General features: G+C 39.4%; 1 long non-coding RNA gene and 1 other non-coding gene across 5 annotated transcripts in view; both read left to right on the top strand.

Annotated features, from left to right (window-relative positions):
• Positions 1–11,098, top strand: part of LOC112563783 — a 77,310-nt gene that overhangs the window by 2,157 nt on the left and 64,055 nt on the right. For all 4 annotated transcript variants that reach the window (XR_003099125.1, XR_003099123.1, XR_003099124.1 and 1 more), the window contains exons 2-3: positions 238–427; positions 3,592–3,658. This is a non-coding gene — a long non-coding RNA (uncharacterized LOC112563783). The remainder of the gene's footprint in view (positions 1–237; positions 428–3,591; positions 3,659–11,098) is intronic.
• On the top strand, positions 8,503–8,590 carry Trnay-gua. Its single transcript is given in 2 exon segments — positions 8,503–8,539; positions 8,555–8,590. It is a non-coding gene; the product is annotated as a tRNA-Tyr (tRNA).

Genomic DNA, 11,098 nt, shown 5'->3' with positions numbered 1-11,098 from the left:
ATGAAATATTGCTGCAGGGTCTTTCTCTCCCCTCCTTTCTCTCTCTCTCTCTCTCTCGCTCGGACACACACAGAGCTAGAATGAGAGAGAGAGAGAGAGCACGTAAGCCTTCTAATATTTGATTTTCGACAAGTACATTACAAACCTCTGGACAACTGAATGGCACTCTTATGAGTTTATGTTCCCTTTCTCTATCTTTTCTTTGTATTATTATCATCATTATTATTGATTTTGCAGTGTCTGCCGGCCTGAGCTACCTTTTCAGACACCATCTGTTCAGCCAAGCATGCAATTTTTCTTCTTGCGCTGGCCCACGTCAGAGGGAAGCAGCCCTGAGACTGAAGGATTAAACAGGAGGAGAAGAAAGGGACTGCAAAGATTTGGATGGCAGGAGAAAATCTGTTATACGATGACAGAACCTCATTTGGTATTCATGATCTTGTTTGCAAAAGTTTCTTTTTCATGGTGCAAAATCCTAAGTTCCACTCTTATTTTATTCTTTACTCCTTCTTTCTTTATTTCATTTTTTGCCTTTGCTGTCTTTTTTTCTTTCTTTTTTTCGTGTGCACCTACTTTCTTTTTTAATATATCATCACGGAACTACGCTCATGAATTTTACACCACCTCCACCACACACAGAGTATTGAGCTAAACGACACGTATATAAATTATATAAAGCCCCCACTCCCCTTGTCTACTGGACAATACCTCCCGAGTTTGTTCTTTCCCAGAAGTAAAGCATGGGTAGGAGGTTTTTTTTTTTTCTTGCTTGCCAGCCAACGAAAATAAACTGCCTACTCTCGGCGGCCTTTCATCTTTCTTCCATTTATCACGCTGAAAAGCCAGCCCCGACAAAGCCAGAGACTGCGACCGCCGAGGGAGATAGTAATCTCTTTTTCCTTGCAACCGGCAGAACTGTCTTCTGATTGGCCGGGGAGGTCACATGGCCCATCATCGCCAAGAAGCCTCTCAAATGAAGACATTTGGGTCGTAGCGAGGGCACCGGTTGGGACAGAGAAAATAAAATAAATGAAGGTGATAGCAAAACGCCGCGAAAAGCCAGGGAAAAGAAAAGCTGCTTGTGTGCTATTAAAGAGGAAAGATGAATCATACTGTTGGACTACAACATACTTCAATCCCTCTGTCTTGCTCCTTTAATATCGGTCGCGATTGAAGACAGTAGATCAGTAACACGTGAATTTGTGTGTGTGTAGGAAGGGGAGGGAGAATCATCAGTTTAAACAGATTGCCCAATCTTTGTCTTGACAAGCAGACGCCCCACACAACCTGAAATATGTCCTGAGGCGACGCAATCAGGGCCGAGTGGAAGCCACGAAAAGGACAGACATAGCCAAGGAGAGACAATTAGCTTCAAAGTCGTGTGATCGCATGAGCTATTGCAAAGAAAAAAAAAAAAAAAAAAAAAAAGGATGACGACGGCGACAGAGATTATGATCAACAAAGAGCAGACCGCAACAAACTTAAACAGTTTCAGTGCTCCCTTCCGAATTAAATACTAAAATAAATAAAGAAAAATGTAAAAAACAAAAAGTATTTAAAATTTTAATTTAAATTAGTAAAAGAGATTTACATATAAAAAATTTTGTGGTGAGCGTTTTCTGGCTGTGTGTAGTTCATACAGATGTCTTGATCCTTTAACTGCATATTTTGATCAGCAGATTATAAAAGAAACAGACATTCTCGAAGCTCGACATTAGTAAGCTGTTCTTTTGCTTTTTTTTTTTCTTTTTAACAGAGGGGTTGGGGTGAAGGTAACAATTCTGTAACAACATATATCTTTGCGGAAGCTTAATTTACTTTCCTGTTAATAATATTAAACTCGAAGCTACTCGCTCAATCCTTCATTTTATGTTACCGTTATAACTGTCCACGATCAGTCACCTCTTGTCACGAGAATGTTACTTCTTGCCATGAGAAGGACAGCTCATGGCATGTACATGTATTCAAATATTGACAAGATGTGAAACCAGATGTATCTCCTTGGAAGGGAAAAGGCCCATTTGGAACCATCAAATGTCCACAGTAATGATCCTCACACAATGTAGCTCATCTAAAACCCTACTGAAAATACTTGCTTAACAGTAGCTTTCCAGTGACATTCCTTTCACAATTTTCCTTGCGGCTACCGACTGCAGCCCAGCGCGGTATGCGATACGAGGGGTCTGGACTAGCGATCTCATCAGATGGAGATGTAACACGGGCGTCATATCACAGGTGGACCCTGGGCACTAGGGATGGGGGATGGAGAGGGGGATTACCGGGGAACTAATCGCAGCCAGGAGCTGATAACCACACATGCGCCGTGCCAGCAGGCCAGTTTTTAGCGGCCAGCAAGCAGGTAGTGGAGCAGAAAACTGCCGTCATGTGGAGGCTGAGATAGAGAGAAGCTCTTGAGCTAGCCTAACCCTGAGTTTAGCCCGCTGAGGTTTAGGAACCCTACCTGATCCCTACATTCTTACCACGCTCCACCCATCAAGTTCATTAAATACTTATCACCAAACAGTTTCATGCACAGTTTATACAGTGAGAAATCTAATATATATACACTTGGGAAGTGAAAGGGCAATGACAGGATGAAAAATATTTTACAAAAGCTTAACCATAACTTTTAAATCGATTAAATGTGTTCTTTGGTTGATTTGCTGCACTATTTAATACTTAAATACTGATAAAATGAGTAAGAACAGAGAATTAAGTGTACGTTTATAGTCTTTCTTTCTTCGTCTCTTTATTTCTATATATAAAGAGAATATAAATACCAATATACTTAGAAGTTCAGCTTAGCTGTTTCATGATATATAGATATAGTAAAAGTCATGAACTGTGCTGTGATCAAAGAAGAAGCTGGAAGAAAGGGCAGGAAGCTGCTGTAGGAGTGACGAACGGAAAGATTATCTGCCGCAATATTCACAACTACAAACACAAGCTGCATAATGATTTGAACGAGTTAGCAATTACAAAACGCTGCAGATAAATTTGTATAAGAAATAGTCAATAAAGGTAAAATTAAAACTCTGAAGAAAGAAAGTAAAATAAAATCTGCTAGTAAATGATAGCTCAAAAAGTTACCTTTGTTGCACAAAAACTACAAATTAGTAATTTTTTTAACCCAACAACACCTTATAATAGAATATCCATCTCCTAGCTTACCCGACTGGAATTTTTTTTCTGCTTTCATGTGAGTTTTGAAATCTTGAAATGAAATTTTTTTTTCTCATTTTTTTTGTATGACTAGTTATGTAAAGTATTCAGTTTTCTTCTTTGTTCACTAACAACACATATAAACAAACATTTAATATCACCATTGAAGGCATACAAGACTAATTTATTAGATGATTATGGCCATAGTTCGTTATCGGATGATAATACTCACAATATGGGCAAATAATTCACCACTTCTTTTTGAGGAGGCACAGAACTTAAAAATTTGTGACATCTTTCTACTAAATGGATACGCTTAAGTTGTTAAGGTTACTAATGCAAGCTAATGCGAGAGCTGGATGCACATGTGTTAATTAGGCGTTTTGAGTACTAACCAGATGTTATAGATAGGCTTCTTTCTGTGCACAGATTTAAGTGGAGATACTTGAAGACTTCTGCCTTTCCAAACAGTTGAGGATTATTCACTCGGAGTTTGGTAAGTAGTATTTGTTAATAAAATGCATTAAATATTGTGGTTAATAATGGTCTAAAACTAATTTTACTAGGGCCAAAGGATTTATGCGGGGGAGATTTTACAGGGGCTTTGGTATTATTGACTTTCTCGTAACTAAACAACACTGCTATTATCGCGTGCACAGTCAACAACTCCAATTCCTATCCCTACTTTTCGTCACAGTCCTCGTCGAATATAAGGTTGGTTCCCACCCAGCCTGTGTTATCTTCTTGAAACATGCATGGATCAATAGTTTATCTTAACGATGTCATCTGTCCATTGAGCATGTAGAGAACGAAGATTCGCCATATTGTCTGATATTTTAGAACATGCATTATTACATCAACGTCACTCAAAGTTTTATCACATAAGCTCTGTAACTGTCTCGACTATCTCTGTTGCGCATGTCATACCCGTATCACGTAAAAGAACGGAAACACCCGAGACAAAACTTGGTGTGATTGGGGTGAGCACCTCTGTGTGTGTGTTTGGAGTATGGGTGGAGGACAGCTGTCACAGCTTACGAAGTCACCAGGTCCTCGTGCTTGTCAGTTTCAGGGCCGTAAATCAAGCGTTCTTTGATTGTTTCATTTTCTTTTTTTCACTCTCTCTACGAGAGCAGCCTTTCTGCCGCTGCCAGTTCACTTCGGGAGGTAATGCGCATGCGCCCACTGGCGCCCTCTGGTGGCTCGAGGAGGGTGGCAACCAAGGCCCGGAACCAGACGGGCCTGACTGTCGTGGCCCGTGAAAGGGTTGTGCGGTGGTGCGAGATTGATTGCCAGGCCGCGATAAACTGACAGTCTGGGCTGGGTCGCGGTTGGATAGGTGAGCGTAGGTCGATGTGCATCTGCAGCTAAAAAAATACAACTCGCATATAACGAAGGGCCCGTCTATTTCTTCCTGCTCCCTCCCCCTGCCCATACACCCACCCACCCAAATCTGCACGTCAAGGCAGAAAATTCCACACACGAGAGAGCAGAGAATTTATGTTGCGAGAGAGTAAATATGACCGCAGTTTTCTTCCAAAATCAAGGTTCAGAAAATCTCTAGCTGAACCTTCTACGAGAAAGGTTGTTCTATTTATTCACATTGACGTCCTTGTTTTCTTTTGCTTTCTGTTTATTTTTCTTCCCTTACATTTTTCTTTCTTTATCTCTCTTTCCGTCTGTTTCCTTATCTTCCTTTCTGCCTGTGAAGTATGGCTTGCTTCACCTGGAAAAATAGGGAGATTTTTTCTAAGACAAATTTTGTGAAAATAGTTTTGGGATAAGAAGGGCATCTGAAGTCAATATACTAGAAGACCAAACCACATAAAACTATTTGTAGAGCAAAAGTGGTGCTTATATACAGATTGTACACAAAATATAGCGCTGTTGTAGGGCACGTAGAGTGTGTGGCATATACATCAATTTATTAAAAGGTGTGGCAACGCAACTGTGCTACAATCACACTGTGATTATTTTATCCTTTTCTAAGACTGTCTCTGTGTTTTAGTGTCTAGCCATTGTCACTCATGTCAAATAAAACGCTGATTACAGGGTTGCGGGAGTTAGTGCACAAATAGAAAAAGTAGCATACTTTTAACACAAAAAGCTGTGTACTACAACGAAACATGATCAAAGTGAAATCTGGCGTAGGGACACGCATTTCATCCTTTCATAAACAGGCGTTTTAGCTAATGGCATTTCGACGCATTGCCTGTGTGCAGAGGAAAGTCCTCCTCTATGCTACATCTGCTTCAGACTTAAAGAGGTGTGTACTAGTGAGTGAAGTGGAGAGGGAAGGAGAGAAAAAAAACCTGCACGCTGTTTGTTTTTTTAACTGCGACATTCTCTTTGCCTGGTACTTCTCAAGTAGTCACGACGCAGTCCAACACAATTTTTTGCTCCCCCCCCCCCCCCTCCTTATGCTATCCTTTTTCCCAAACGGGTGCCCTACAGCTCCCCTTCTTTACGTAGCCTCGTCTCGCGACATGCCATCATCTCCCTGCTTGCATTCAGCTCATATGTCGATGCCACATTACACCATCATCCAGGTCTATAACTCTCTTTACCCCACCCCCAACACACACATACACGCAACCACTGCGCAGTCTAAACTCTAAAGGACCTCCAGTTTATTATCGCTTTCTGATACTTCTCCAGTAATCGTTGTCATCATTTGCGTCCTACCCAATATAACAGACCCCGACATTCCACACCACATGGCTGTACATCATCATCGTCTGTAGTGTCTGGCCACCACATCTATCTTTGATAACCGAGCTTACCGGTACAGAGGAAAGTGGAAAGATGGTGTTCATGACGTATAAGACCCAGGCGCTTATGTCATCGTCAATAGCTCATACGTGCCTGATTCTACGGTGCCAGTCTCTCCGTCAAACCGAGTCCACACAATCTTCTTATAACTTCAAACACGTTTTATTTACAGTTTGTACATGCAATCATCTCCGAGCGCACTATCGGCAGACACGCTAACACAAATGCGACACATACCTTATACGAATAGCAACGACACAGCTGGCTAAAGGCGACACACCTGACAATCTTTGCACGATGTCCGTGCTCTCTCTCAGTCATTGGTTGGTTTGTTTAACCTCTACACTACCGGGTACCTTCTCTTCCCCTCTCTCCGCCCTCTGTGTTTCAGTACAATATGTGAACGAAAATCTAGAAAATAGTTACCGTTCACGCATGCAATCTCTCGAACTTTCAAGGCTGCGAGATTTAAGCCAGTCACACGCCCAGTTATTAGAAAGATCTAGGGCTAGATCACAGCAGAGCAGGCCAGAAAAAAATTAAATTTTAAAGCTACAATTTCTTTTAGTTCGTTGGCAACTTGCAACACTGCCCAACCAACCCCAAACAAACTCCCCCCAGCTCCAACTCCCCACACACAAAGAGAGTGAGAAAAAAAAAACTAAACTTTTTCTTACTGTGCTCACCAAGCCCCTCACAGAACACGTGCTAATTATGCTCATCACAGAATTGTGCTAATTATGCTCCTCACAGAACACGCGCTAATTATGCCCAACAGAGAATACGTGCTAATCATGCCTGGCATATCAAAGGTAGTCCCAGATGCGAAAGATGTGATTTGAATCACCCTTCACATCACTTCAGAGAACCAGTAACTCTAGTTCCCAGCTTGTTACTAGCATAAGGAATTTAACCGATAATTTAACCGATAATTATGCAGATCTTCGGCGGCACATCAAAAGGATATTAGTAAGGTTGGGCAGTTATGGCGATGCGGAGTCTACAGCTGTGATAAACAATTCAACGGACACAGTGTGTTTATAGCACACAACTCAAGATTCCCCGTGCAAGTGTTAATGCATGTCCACAGGGCGACGAAGATGTGTACACATAAGATTGTCTATGTCTGACGTGCTGTGTGATTATGGTAGAAATATCGCATCAGCACAAACAGCAGTTCAAAAATTATGAATGGTCACACTGATACTAGACTCAGCATGCAATATCTTCATGATACGAGTGTCCTTCACGAAGGCGATAAATGAAGGACTAACATGTTTATTTCCAAAAACACATCTGTGATTTTTTTTTTCTCCTCTGAACAAGTTTTGTAGTACATTTTGGATGAAACAAAAAGAAGCTATTCGTTGAGATTATTATTGCTATAATTTTATGAAAACAACTAGTATAAATATTGTCAAAAACTATTACGAATATCTTTTCTACTAAAAAAATCATTCTTAAGTGTTTATCCGATAACATAATATGTTCTTCAGGCAATACGCTTTGACTTAGAGAATGAACTGGTGGTGTATTTTGTAATCCGAGACCCAACGTATAACAGAAACGGGATTTGTTTATTATTTTCTAATTTAAGTCAACCTTAAATTTATGTGAAAAAAAAAAAGTTTTCAAAACATTCACTCCGATTTTAAGGCTCTTCTATAAAATAATATGAGTATTTTTAAAAGAAAATTATTTTCGCGTAAAGACGCTAGTGAAACAAGTGACAAATCAGGAGATGGAAAGACGACAGAACAACTATTTAGGTTTCCTGATTATCTCCGTGAAATGATTTCGAGTATATAATAGTATTTACTCTTGATGATCTAAACACATCCCCGTGCAATACTGTAGCATGCAGCAGTACACACTTAAATTAGTATTTTTGAATTTTTTTTTTGACAAGATAAAAATTAAGAAAATATTTTCCCATTTTCTAACAGTCAGCGCTATACACGAATAGATTGACAGAAAAATCAAAGCATTAATAACCCAGAACAGGTACAGGCCCTTTGGAACAGACTAAGAGACAGATATAGATAAATGAGGAAATCTAACTTGTAACAATAACTGGTATGCCTGTATTCCTTTTTTTAAATACATAGTTTCTTGTTGCTGCGCTTTGAGAATAAGTAACAGATAAAAGTTACAAGTAAGAAAGAAAAGCAAGATAAGATGTCTAATATATGAATGAGCCACCGATTTAAAACAAAATAACTTAGTACTGTAATACACCCTGCACAATGAAATAAACATTATAGACCTTTTGTCCCAACGTCGACTATCGGCTGAGCGAGATTTTCTGTTTATACCTCTGAGCTAACGCGACTATGGCAGAGAGAGAAACGGTTGCAACGCAGTTCACCACCGCCGCGCTGACCTCTCCGATCTTCATATTGCATGAAGCCTATTGCAAAGACATGTTAAGCACTAAGCATTTCTTTAATCTCGTAAGTAAGATTACACCTTGAAACTCCAATACATATTAATATGAAATAAAAGAGGTAGGCAGAAAGGCTACGGCGTAATAGTTTATAACCCAGTTTAGCAACGTCTTCCGCAGGCCCCGTGATAGCTCAGTTGGTAGAGCGGAGGACTGTAGTGGAAAATGAAAGCAATCCTTAGGTCGGTGGTTCGAATCCGCCTCGCGGGACATAGTGTTTTTGGTTTTTTTTTCTCTTAAGATCTTCATGTCTGAAGGAGGTTGAAGTACTGAAAATCAGTTTGTCATTTTCATAGCTACATATATGAAATTATATGTTTTCTTTCTCCTACCAGGGACAACTGTCATACTTGAACGTTTTCCTTGGTCATGAGAACGATGCAATACTTTTTATGAATAAGTAACTTATATGACAGCAACATTTTTCTGTTTGGCTTTTGGAACTCTCTCTTCTAATATATTTGAAGCTACGACTACGCATGGCACATGATCGAGTATGAAGGAGTTTGCTGAGATCTGCAAGATGATCGCAAGGTTTGATATCGATATATTTTCAAGTGCCCCCTTTGTATTATTATTACTATCAGGGTCTAGACAAGAAAATATAGTTTATACTCTGGTTCGGACATTTACCCTTTATTTTTAGCGGGGACGAATACAACAAAATATAGAGAACTGATGAGCCTTGAAGCGTGCTCTTTGCAGCCTAACCCTGACATTTACGTAAATGAACTTTCAACAAAGTAAATGGATTATTAATTGTTACAGGTAGATATTTAAGCAGGACGTAGATAAAATTTTGATACATTTTCAAAACTCTTGAGCATCTAAGCTGGTAGTCTACATGATTCTGAAATTGCTTTCTGTATTTTCTGTAATTCTTTCTGTATTTGTAATCAAGCAATAAACACTTAAACTTTGCATGTTTGCATTCAACCTATAAGTTCAAAGTGAACACGTATGTATTCGACCTACAAGTACTCGAAGTGTGAATATATTCTAAATGCAAGTGTCCGATTTGTCCAAGTTCATAGCCAAGTATAAACAATCAAATGTGCATGTTTGAATTCAAATTATAAGTACTCGAAGTGTGCATTTTTATACTGGATAAGTACTCATTGAGAGTGCTTTATTTTACGGCTCTCACAAAACAGATTTTTAAAAAAACGAAATAAGGAAAGTAACAGAAAAATACGTGTTCTCTTCAATTATATATATATATTATTTTTTTTACATCTTTCTAATCATACATGACATTGATAATGTGTGAATCGTGGAATACATGAATGGCCGAGAAACGGAGTAAAGAATTCATTTATTTTTTAAAATAATGTGGCAAAGAACGCAGAATCCTAATTGAACATTCCATGTAGGTGTTGTTAATAAGCTCATTTTTAATTGTCGTTGAATTCCCAACAAAACTTATAGCAGAATACCCCTAAAGTATTAATTTTTGTCATTTAAAAAAATCATTTCATTGTGTAACTCAAACTGTTTTGGGAAAAAAATCCTTAAAGCCTCTGGCCATTCATAGAATGACTACCTAAAACTGACATGAAGACTTCCTGGCAGGTCTCTTAATAAGGTCGCGAATAACGTGTTCTTGGGCTTCCTTCCGCTCATAAAATTACCCACAATTATACGGATGGCACATCGCGTCCGTAGGGACAGCCGTAAACTGCGATGGGCTGTGAAATTGTCCCTAATTCGCCAAGGTCTTCTACGCATGCGCAGAACCTTTCCTAGACATGGGCATCATTAGTGTGTGTTGGGTGTCTACCCAAAGTCAGGAGGTCGGACGCAGAGTGAGAAGCAAATAATTATTTATTGAGAAGAGGTAGTGATGATGACTCAGGGGTCAGTCCCATTGTGCACGACGCGTGGCCATATTGCATCACAAACACAGGCATCGTACCCTGTCAATCACCACAGTGACGGGGCGTTTCGTTGCTAACGAATGACACAGCTTTTATGAATAATATGCGCATATAGTATGATTGCCTGTGTTTTCACGGATGATGTGATGGATAACGTGATCATACTTGATTGTTGTGTGTTTGTTGAAGAAGTGGTGGATGAATCGATGAATAATGCGATTGATAGTGTATATAGTATGAGTTTCGTGTTTGTGTGTGATGTAATCGTTAATATATACGTATCATGTATAGTGTGTTTGTAGATGCTGTGGTGATAATCGTGTGAGATGGCTGATTTCCGCGTCTTCATATTATGGCGAACACGTGTTAACGCATAATGGACAGTTTTATTATGTATGATGAGCGAGTTTCTTCATTGTAAACGCACATTTCGGGTAGAAGAACATTGTATAGATAGCTGGTTAAATATTCTGTCAGACGATGAGTCTCTAAACAGTGATCGGAAAGTTTTTAGTTTTGAAGAATATATCCCACTAGACAATACTTCGTTGCTATGACAACGACCTAGAAACGGTAGGCTGTACGTCTCCCCAACCCGATTAACGCCCGTCTGCCCGCACGTAGCAGATAGATTCAACGATCATTTGAACCAAGCAGCAATATCGATCCCCAAAAGAGCGAAATTACATGTACTCACGATGTGCAAACCAGGTTTATTTTGGATAAAGAAAAAAAGAAAAAGAATGCGTAAGTAACATGCCACGAAACGAAATTCTAGAACAAAACAAATAAAAATATTAACACTATTATTAATGAGTAAAACACAAAATTTTTAGAACGT

Source organism: Pomacea canaliculata, linkage group LG5, assembly GCF_003073045.1.
Source record: "Pomacea canaliculata isolate SZHN2017 linkage group LG5, ASM307304v1, whole genome shotgun sequence".
NCBI lineage: Eukaryota > Metazoa > Mollusca > Gastropoda > Architaenioglossa > Ampullariidae > Pomacea > Pomacea canaliculata.
Note: the sequence above shows the minus strand (reverse complement) of the source record. Positions and strands in the feature narration are given on the sequence as shown.